General features: G+C 38.7%; 1 pseudogene; it reads left to right on the top strand.

Moving 5' to 3' along the window:
* Positions 1 to 3,419: 3,419 nt before the first annotated feature.
* Positions 3,420 to 10,758, top strand: LOC111869875 (annotated as a pseudogene).
* The last annotated feature ends 487 nt before the right edge of the window (positions 10,759 to 11,245 follow it).

Here is an 11,245-nt window from a genome sequence, read left to right as displayed (position 1 = left end):
CTGTGCCTCAGCGTGGCGAGCGGGTGAAACAAAGAACGGTGCATTTCCGAAACTGAAAACATTGTTACAGTTATTCGCAATATTCTTTGACAATTCCTACATGCCTGTTAGTTTCTTCGTGTTTGTTTGCCGGTCTTCTTATTTTTTATTTATTTTTAACAAATTTTGTAATTCAATTAATTTTTAGGTACAAAATTCAAGTCCCGATGAGGTCATTGGATTTTTTTTTCAGTTGACCTAATCCTTCCAGCCGCACTAGGCCCTGGAGTTTACTCAGCCTCTAACAGAAATGAGTACCAGAAATTAGTTAAATAATTTTCCTGGGGAATAAAGCGCGGCCGGCGCGTAAGGCTGGCAACCTTACCGCCATCTTTGAGCCGATTGTGTAGACAGTGTGGGACCCTCAACGTCTCACAACCCTATGGGCCTTCACGGCCTGGTACAGGGATAGCTTTATTTTACTTACTACCAGTTAAAACCAGCCCAGTTCAATTAAGTACGAACGTAAATACATTACAGGTATACATATAGCGTGTCCGTGGGTAGTGCACCTGCACTTCTTCTGTTTGGGCACTAATGACCGACATTTTGAACATCTTCAATAAGAACGGCCTGACAGTTTTTCTGTACTATAATTTCCGCCTGTTATTGCCGTTTCCTGGTATTCATGTGGGTGAAACAGTTGTTTTGGGGCCGTAGATGATTCTGCCAGATTGAATCCTGTTTTCGTTCCTTTACATTTCGCAAAATTCTCTACAGAGCAGTGTCGTCATGTGACTGGATACAAATTTTTATCAGGCCGACCTTAAACATGTTATTTTACTTATGCGTGACATCAGTCTTCTGTAAACATACCCCCCCAAAGATTTTCTAAGGGAAGTTAGCAGGCAACAAATTTGCTAATTTGCTCACAAGCAAGTTTAAACCGTTTAAGAATGATTTTGCAACTTAAAAGATGCGGTGTATTGGCAGTTTCCTTTCTTTTTTCAGTCTTAATTTTTTAAAAAGTAATGGGGGGTGTTGCAAATGCTTAGTTTTTATTCCCTGCTGCTGGCGTCTATGACTGTAAATTTAACACCCTATCAAATTCAGGGTGATAATAGGACTTGAGATAAGAATTTTGGTGGTACCCAATTACCGTATTTACGCATGTATAGGCCGCGTGCGTGTATAGGCCGCAGCACAATTTTCAGACAGAAATTATAGAAAAAAAATTTTCTTGGAATATTATTTCAGGAGTAGAAATTATTAATATCATAATATTAATAATTTCTACTCCTGAAATATATATTTTTTTAAATGAAGTGTGATTTCGAATATTTCGAATATAAGCATCACCCCAGTTTTCCTCTTGAATTTTTGGCAAAAAATGTGCGGCCTATACATGCGTAAATACGGTAAATACTTTTTTTTTCAATTAATGCTAGTGATTTTCTGGAAATCTCGCCATGCATTTTGCAAAATGTTATATAACATACTACGTCTATCGTTTATCCATACTTGTGACTTTCATGCAGTAAATCGGTTTCTCGTTTGAATACTTGATGTACACGTTTCAAACTATATTCAAGTCTTTCAGTATTGAGGGGCTTAAAATCAACTTAAGTGGACGGAACCGTACAGTCACACGTGTATAATATAAGAACATGAATCAAATCACATTAAAATCTGTCAAAGAACCGCAGTTACAGGTAAATGCTATTTTATGCAGTAAGTAACACGACCCTTAAAAATGAAGAAACGACACCGGAATAAAACAAAATCTTGTTACATTTTGTACTGGTCTGTGAAACCAGTTTGATTAACTTAGGCAAGGCAGTGTTAGCGCTGATACGGGGTGACAAACGGACATGATGAAACTAATAGGTAGGTCTGAACGCGCCCAAGGTGTGTGATCATCATTCAGTGCTTATTACACTACATTCTGTGGCACATATAAAGGATGTCAAATGTTAATTTTCGTCGGTGTATATTTGAAAAATGTTACAGTAAATGTAAAACGTGTGCTGAATGAAAGAATACTGTAACAGTGTATACCAATGACGTGAAATCATATGCTTTGTTTCAAGTCAGTTTTTTCAGACCACATAGCTAACAATTTTAAACGAAGGGGAATGCATCGTTCTTTGGCCAAACAGGATAAATGATAACTTTAACTGTTTCTTGGTGAATACAGTATATTACTAGTGTTTCGCCATCGCTATTGAGTGTTCAGCTGTTCAAGAAGTTCTCTCTTTATAGAACCTGAAGGATCCTCATTCATCGCCAAATCCCTCCATTACATTCTACAACAAGTCCAGCAATATTAAATTAATTCTTGCATGAAACATGTCACATGTGCAGTGATGGTGACTCAGTGGTCTTCCATTTACATGACAGGCCCACTTCCGTAATATCCCGCGCTATGGTGAAGCCAGATTGTTAAGGTAAACATAGAATTTTGGTATAAAAGTAAAGTAGTCACTGTGCTGAATTAATTAAGCACTATGCAATTAAAATATGTGGGAGAGTGGATGTATAGAGCCACGTTTTCTTGACCTCGGCACTAGTTATAGGTGAGTGTTCAGCTTCATGCCCCGGCCGCTTAACCCCCGGAGAAAGAACTCCAGGGTCATTCTGGACACTGGAGTAGAGAAAAATGTCATCCCTGCTGTTAATTAAGAATTGGCCATCCAGCCAGTAGCCTGTCACTATACCGACTGAGGCATCCCAGTTCTCTAATGATAACAATAATAATAAAACAATAACAGGCAACAATGACGGCAATGATGGTGATACAGTGTAGTTTGAGTACTTAGCTATGGAAGCAATCATGTAATTAACTCTGTGGAGCTGGCCCATTCTTCACAAGCCAGCAGTTGCTCAGCCACTCAATTCCCAGAATTTTATCAAATTCATGGCATCACGTACCTTCATGCTGAGGCATCCAGAGTCAAAACATTTCACATACAAAGGGATTGATAAACACCCAGGAGATATTGCAGGGCTATAATTTGAAAATGGAACCCAATCCTGTGTATAGAGCCAGGATAGCTCAGTCGGTATAGCGACTGGCTAAGGGCTGGACAACCAAGGAATCGGAGTTTGAGTCCCGGTGGGTGTAAGAATTTTAACTTCTCTGTGTCATGCAGACCGGCTCTGTGGTCCACCCAGTCTCCTCTCCAATGGGTACCGGGGTCTCTTTCCCAGGGTTAAAGCAGCTGGGACACTCATGGAGCTGAGCCCTTCTTGAGAAGCAGCCAACTGTGCAGCCACTCACGAACTTCCCAGCATTTTATGGAACCTGAAGGTTCATTACCGTGTTCACAAAAGACCTCCACTGGTCCCTATCCTGAGCCAGATGAATCCAATCCATACCATCCCATCATATCTCTCTATGATCCATTTTAATATTGCTGGGAAAGCCAGAAGGCAAGGGACCACTGGAAAGACCAAGACGTAGGTGGGTGGACAGCATTAAGTATTCGTGCCATCTTAACAAACAACTGAATCACCGAAGTGTGTTACAGAACAGCTGATTTCTAAGAATCTACCCAGCAACTCAATAGTGTGTAGACTGGGCTGCTCCGTTGCCTGGATGTTGAGTTTCTCAGTCTCCCCGCGAGTTGCATTGCCGTTTCTTCAATTTGTGCTGCCCCATTTACTAACATGTATTCAACTCTGGTCCGGCCTAACATGGATCACTAAGGAACGAGCTTGAGTGGGGTTCATGTGAATTTAATAATCCGTGATGCGAACCAAATGAGTGCATCGTGCGAAATGCAAGCAGTGTAGTCGTTGGTGGTTGCCAGCATTCAGATTGCGCAACTGCGGAGAGACATGGCGGAATCTAGTTGTATAATTGTTCTGCTGTTATGTACGTACGTTGTTACACTGTGTATAACAAATGTGTTTGTTGAATGTCAGAAATCTTCTCGTAGCAGCGAGATTACAGTATCTAATCTAGGAGTAAAGAATTACTTAGGGCCCACATTGAAATTCTTATATTGGTGAGTACAAATGAAGTAATGTCAATTGATTAAATACGCTATAAAATACGGAAGTGTGTGAAATGGTAATTGTATTCTTCGGATGTATTTGATTAGTACTGCAGAATTGTACAAACTAGGAACCGGTGCAGTCACGTACGGAACTTACGGGTAAGCACGAATGAGACAGCATATTCCAATTGTTGCTTGTGTACTCTTGCACAGACTGACAGAAAGTAAGATTGGTCTTCAGAGCGGAGTCCACATACTAGTGGAGTTTACAGTCGAATCCAACTTACACAAGGTGAGTGATCACTTCATGTTACACCAAGTATGTAGTGACGTGTTAGGAGTTTAGGTATGGTTTGTTTAACGACGCCATTAGTAATTCTTTATAGTGTCCAGTGGTGGAATTGTTGGTGAGTTATGAATTAGAAAGAATCTGGAAGGAAACGGCCATTTGAAATACTGTCCCTACATTTCCCTGAAGGTTACAGGTCTCACCCTCCCTTCCCCAGCCAAAGCCTTTAGCTGTGTTGTGTCTGAAGTCCTAAGGGTATTCTAAAACTTTACAGTCATTAAGTGACCAGAAAACCACTTTTAACCACCAACAAATCTGTTTTAAAGAATAAATTTACAAAATAAAAAAGTTTGAGGCTCTTAATTATGCCAGAGGTACAAATTCTACAAGTCTTGAGCCATGGCTTGTCTTCATGCCTCAAATGCTCTTACTACCTCCATCTCTTCACAGCACCTCCATTGGGATGTCACTCCTATGAGAACGTATTACAGACTGTGCAGACATATCTCATACCATAAATAATTAATCTATATGCTGAAGGTGATGAAGAAGAATAGTCACTTCATTCCCACCATACAACTTAAATAGACCTTTCAGTGTAACGTTATAGTAGTAAGATATGCACAGCTGTACTTATATTTCACCATTTCAGTGCTGATTCCAACTTCTGACCTCCTGAGAACATGGTTGTTGAGTTATTATCCATCTAAGCAACTGGAGCCAAAGCGTTCATCCAGTATAGTTACTGAGATACAGGCTGAGTGATTTAGAGATACAATTACAGGCAGGGGCGGGAATTTCTCTCTTTGTCACCACACAGATCAGTTCTGTTACCCACACAGCATTCTATCCAGTGGGTTACTGGGCACTCGTTCCCTGAGGTGAAGCACTTGGGGCATGAAGGTGCCACGCTAGACGACATGTGGAGCTATACCTCTACTTCCCCATTTGGCGTTATGGAATGACACTTAATTAAACATAAGAATAATTTCATTTCATCCAAATGCAACCTCAGAAGGAAGGGATGCATGTGTATCAGCCACCAGAGAATGAATATGTAGCCCATAAGGATGTATGTGCATGAGATACTCATTGTAAACTTTTGCAAATATTTCATCTGTTTCCCTTGTGGGAATTATTATAACATTTTTTAAAATCGTTTGCATAAATTGCAGGAATTACTTACATTTGATAATATTAGTAATATAAAAATGGTTGTGTATATCTTCCTTTCCTTTCCTGAGAAATTTCATATTGTGAAAATAATTTTTTATGCATTGACTACATGAGGATAACTGCTGATACTGATTAGTGTGCAGTGGTGAATAATTAAATCTGTTTAATTTTCAGTTACTCATGAGGTTATCGGAAGGTGTTTGAGCAGTATGCAGCCATCTTACGCCAGAAATATCCTGAAATTAATGTTGAAGGTGATCTCTACCCACCCCCTGATTATAAAGCCATGTTAGCTGGTGCTCTGGTATGCGATCAGATTTGTATACCCACTTTTTCTATATGCATTTTGACTGTTTTGAGAATCCCACTTATCTTGGAACTCACCTGGCAGTGTTAGCAGGTTATCATATTTGTCCCAGACCCACCTCCCAATGAGAGTTGCCATTGGCATGTCACTCTTACAGTGTAAGTGTTGTATAATAGAGAAGTGTGTATATTTGTTACTGAGGACAAAGTAGATCACAGCATATACAATCTGAAATATATTAAAAAGTGTGATAAAATTTATAAGAAATTTGTTCAGTATTTCACTTCGTCACACTCAGGACAGATTTAAAGAGAACATTGTGCAGTATCAATAATTTCATGAGTAGAAGTTCTCCAGGTGATAAATATGTTTGATGAATGAAGGATGTCACTTTCAGCATGGTGTCACATGCTGCGATTAATATCACAGAAGACACGTTAGCATAGATATTACCAGGTAAATGCATTCTGATTACATGTTTTGCGATAAGCAGGACATTCTGTAGAATAATGTTAAGGCAGCTGTTTTTAAATTGTTATGTCAGTTTTCAGTAAAGTTAAGTATGCATTAGCTGAGACAGGAGAATTTTCTCTTGTCTGCTGTAACAGTGACATACAACTGGACAGCAACAGGACCCTTTGAGCATTTTACTTTATCCATTATTTATTATATAATGAAGCACAGTAGCACTGCAGCGCAGTACCAGGCCCTGGCATTAGTTACACTGGGCCCTCGTCTAATAGAAAAAAGGAATTTACTGGGCCACAGTCTGACAAAGGTTGAGAAGCAGTGATGTAGCATATCATACATAATTTCTTAGTGTAATGAAGCCCTTTGTTTTGAAACAAGATTTTAAACTTTCTGACATGTACCTATGATTTTGCCACCAGCTGATGTAAATGTACTTTTTTTTTTGCATTGTTATGTTTAAAGATGTACTGAAATATATTGAATCCAGAACTTCATTTGACAATACAGTAAAACTTGGTTATAGCAACATCGGTTTCTGCGACACCTTGTCTATTGTGTCAAATATTCAATGGTACGAACTAATTCCTCATTAAGCAACTGTTTTTATACCTTGCTTAGTACGACATGCACAAATGCATCAACCTCGTATGTAACGTCATTTTCATTCCTGAATTTCTCTGATATGGACATTGAACGTAATTTAGAAAGTGTGTATTGGGCAAGTAACAGGAAACAGATGAAGATAACTGATTACTGTACTCGTATCTAGGTACAGTAAGGCACAACAATTGATGTAATCTACTGTAATTTGGTGAGTAGGCCTACCTTTAATATACAGTATTAGTGCGGTGTGTATTGTCAGTGAAACGCGCTGTAATATGTCTTGATATTACACATTTGGGCAATTCCATGTTAATGTTACGTTAGTCTGTACTTAACTACGTATTTCACTAAAAAATGCAACATTTTAACTCGGTTTTGGTAGATTTTTACGTGACTAACATAAGGCTACTGTGGAAGTGCCCATTTTGGTTACAATGACATTCGTTTATAACGACATTTTTAGGTCCCTTTGATGACCTTATAACCAAGCTCTACTGTATATTATGCTTTTTATTTTCACATAACAGCATATCTTAAATTATTTTCAGTAATGTAGTTTGTACAAAGTTAGTTACTCTACCTGACATTAGTTTCAGCTACTGTAACTTTTCGCTGAACATATTTGGTTTACTTTAAAAATCAAAACAGTTTTACAGTAGAGTGATCATATATTACTCTGTCTTTAGCACATACATCACATCTCCATTGACAGAATTTTATGCAGAATTTTTGCTTACTGTAGCAATCACAAATAAAGTAAAAAGAAAATCTGAATGTGAGCAGAAGTGTTCACTTTCATAATACAACCACTGATGTTACTAGTATAGTTGTGTCAATATTGTGCTGTTAAAAGGGGTGTAAGGAATTGACTGGCCACTGTGCTGTAAGCGTTATGCCCAAAAGGCATGCAATTTCACTTTGTTGCTAAGTAATGTAATGCTGCAGCTGGTTTTCACTCTGTGTTATCAACATATTGAAGTGGCTGAACCAGAAAACAATTTATTAACATTTGAAATGGAAACCTTCAGAAAAATCAGGAGAGCTGATCACTACACAGCAAGACAAGAGGAACAGGATAACTTTATTTAATTTATCCTGCATTTTGTTTGTTCAGGTGGCTGTTAAAGTGCAGCTCATCATATGTATCCTTGGGAATATAAACATCTTCAATCTTCTTGGTCAGGAAGCACCTTCTTGGTGGACATGGTGTACCACAAACAAGCTGTATTCATGTATCATGATATTCTTTCTTTGTAATGCAGTAGAGGGACAGTTAGTATCAACTGGAGCATTTGAAATCTCATTGAATGGTAAGGAAAGCTATTATGGTACTAAAATTCTTGTATTTTTGTTAGCATTCCAGCAACTGCTGCTACTCATTCAAGCATGTTTTGTAGTCATTGTTATTGTTATCATCATCAGGATTGTTCTGGATTTGAGGTTCTCGTGGCAGTGACTATGAATGGTGTGGTCATATGGGGCTGTCTCCGAACTACATGTCGTTATAAATAAAAGACCACGCTCTTCATTATCTTTACTGCTTGATTATCAGGTGGCCCTTGAAACTTAACGAGATCATTTGAATATAAGAAAGGGATACTGAAAATTACAGTGAGGACCTTACATTTTCTCTTTACGAAATATTATTAGGCAAACAAATCAAGGGGTGAAATGAGCAGGGAAGGTAGTGCACATGAAGGTGGTGCGCAAAATTAATTTTTGTCTGAAAACCCGAAGTGAAGGTACCAGAGGAAAGAAATACAGGCATGTCAGAGATAGCTGAACAGGAGTAAGTGAAGATTACCACACTGGATTTTCAGAGGAAAATATTTAATAAATTGATCATTTTTATTAACTTGATATTTATTTTGATGACATTCAAAGAATGAAAAATGTGGCTGTTATCAACACTCCTTAGAATATGCAACTAGGAAGGTCCAGGGAAGCCAGGTGGGACTGAAACTAAAACGGAACAGATCAGCTGTTGGTCTACGCCGATGATGTGAATCTACTGGGTGATAATGTAGATACCATAAAGAAAAACACACAAACTTTAATTGACGCAAGTAAAGAGGTTGGTCTAGAAGTAAACACAGAGAAAACTAAGTATATGTTACTGTCTCGTCACTAAAATGCAGGGCAAAATCATCACATAAAGATGGGAAACAAATGTTTTGAAAATGTGGCACAGTTCAGATATTTGGGAACAACGATAACAGATCAAAACCTCATTCAGGAGGAAATTAAGCGGAGATTGAACTCGGGTAATGCTTGCTACCATTCAGTCCAGAACCCTTTGTCTTCTCGTCCAAAAACATAAAAATTAGAATATACAAAACTATAATTTTGCCTGTGGTTCTGTTTGGGTGTGAAACTTGGTCTCTGACATTAAGGGAGGAACATAGACTGAGGGTGTTTGAGAACGGGGTGTCAAGGAGAATATTTGGACCAAAGAGGGATGAAGTCACAGGAGGTTGGAGAAAACTGCATAATGAGGGGCTTCATAACTTGTACTCTTCTCCAAGTATAATTAGAATGATCAAGTCAAGGAGGATGAGGTGGGCAGGTCATGTAGCACGAATTGGGGAGACGAATGCACATAGGATATTGGTGGGAAAGCCAGAAGGGAAGAGACCACAGGGAAGACCAAGGTGTAGGTGGGTGGACGATATTAGAATGGATCTTAGAGAGATAGGATGGGATGGTATGGATTGGATAGATCTGGCTGAGGATAGGGACCAGTGGAGGGCTCTTGTGAACACGGTGATGAACCTTCGGGTTCCATAAAATGCTGGGAAATTCTTGAATAGCTGCAAAATTGGCGGCTCCTCAAGAAGGGCTCAGCTCCATGAGTGAGTAAGTAAGTTATCAACACTCCATAGTTTCCAGACCTTATCATATTCCTTGCACATGCACACATGCTGTATTGCATAATTTATTCTTTAGTTTAACAAAACTTCAGATATATTAGATTTGAGGTTCTCACGACGGTGACTATGAAGAAAGAAGTCTTTTGGGATGTGGTGCCGTGTGGATAGTATGTTAACCAATGTTTCAGAGGAACGTTGGTTAACACAGTATCTGCATGGCCCCACATCCCAGAAGGCTGCTTTCTTCAGAACTTCAGATAGTTCAGATTATTAGGGAATAGTGAATTTGAAAGGATTTGTAAGGATTGGTCATGTCCTAATTTGAAGTACTATTTTATGCCATTTGCCAGGAGGGACTAAGAGAAACCGCAACAGAAACTGTAAGGATAGCTGGTATCAGGGTCAAGATTTGAATCCAAGTTCTCTGAAATATGAAATGGAAGGGCTGTCCACCTAACCATAATACTATTGTAACTGAATTGCAAGACCTTGTTTCATTCTTTTTGCAGATATACCTGTGTGGTCTAAACTTGAAACTGGAAGAATTCCTCAACCTCCAGAATTATTCAGAATAATAGAGAACCACATGAACTTGGCTGCATAAATATTACAGCTCTGTATTATAGTTTGTGCACAACATATTATTTTCTTTCATAAAGAGTATTATTTAATTATTTCATAATTTTGTGTTGTATTTGAAGACCCTGTTGAAAATAAGTTGTTTTCTGAGAAACTGATGAGAGCTCTTTCATAAAGTGGGAAATATCTACTGGAAAGCGCTTGATGTTATTACCAGAGGACAGCTTGTTCTTATTGGGTAATTTGTATTTTCTAATATGCCTCATATATATGACATGCATTTAATCCGTTGTTAACTCTTTGACTGGCGCGGGCATGTTTTAACGCCAGGGCAATGCCAGCTGTTCCCTGGCGTTGGCGTATTTTAGTGCTTTGAAAATCTCTTCCCTTATTTGCTCTCTTGGCTCTCATCAACCAAAGACATATATATGATAGTTTTTGTGCATAGTTGTAAAGAACCCTTGTAAACTTTGTGGGGGTCTATATTACTGTCAGAACCCTCCGAGAAGGAAAAGTTCAAAAAATATTTCACATTCATTCAGTTTCACCATGGCTTCTCGCAGCAAGTGTCGGCGTGTTCCTACAGACCAGCTGGAAAGTGTTGTGAAGGAGATTTGTGCTGATGATGATAGTGGCGATGAAATAATTATTCCTGAATTGGATGAAGTTGATAGTGACAATAATACAGTGATAGACAATGATCCACAAGACAGTAATCATGAACATTTAGCTACCACGAGTGCGGTGCCTGTCACGCCCATCTCATGGACGTACGGAGACATTGTACCAATAATAGTTCCATTTACTAGTTGTTCCGGGATAAAAATTGATATAACACATAAAATGCACCCCTTTTCATGGATAAAATTTTTTCTGGATGATGACTTAGTAACTCACATTACAACTGAAACCAATCGCTATGCTCACCAGCACTTCAACACACATGAGTTAGCTCCTCACTCTCGAGAAC

This window comes from Cryptotermes secundus, unplaced genomic scaffold, assembly GCF_002891405.2.
Source record: "Cryptotermes secundus unplaced genomic scaffold, Csec_1.0 scaffold439, whole genome shotgun sequence".
NCBI classification, from domain to species: Eukaryota; Metazoa; Arthropoda; class Insecta; order Blattodea; family Kalotermitidae; genus Cryptotermes; species Cryptotermes secundus.
This window is presented reverse-complemented; position numbering and strand designations above follow the sequence as displayed.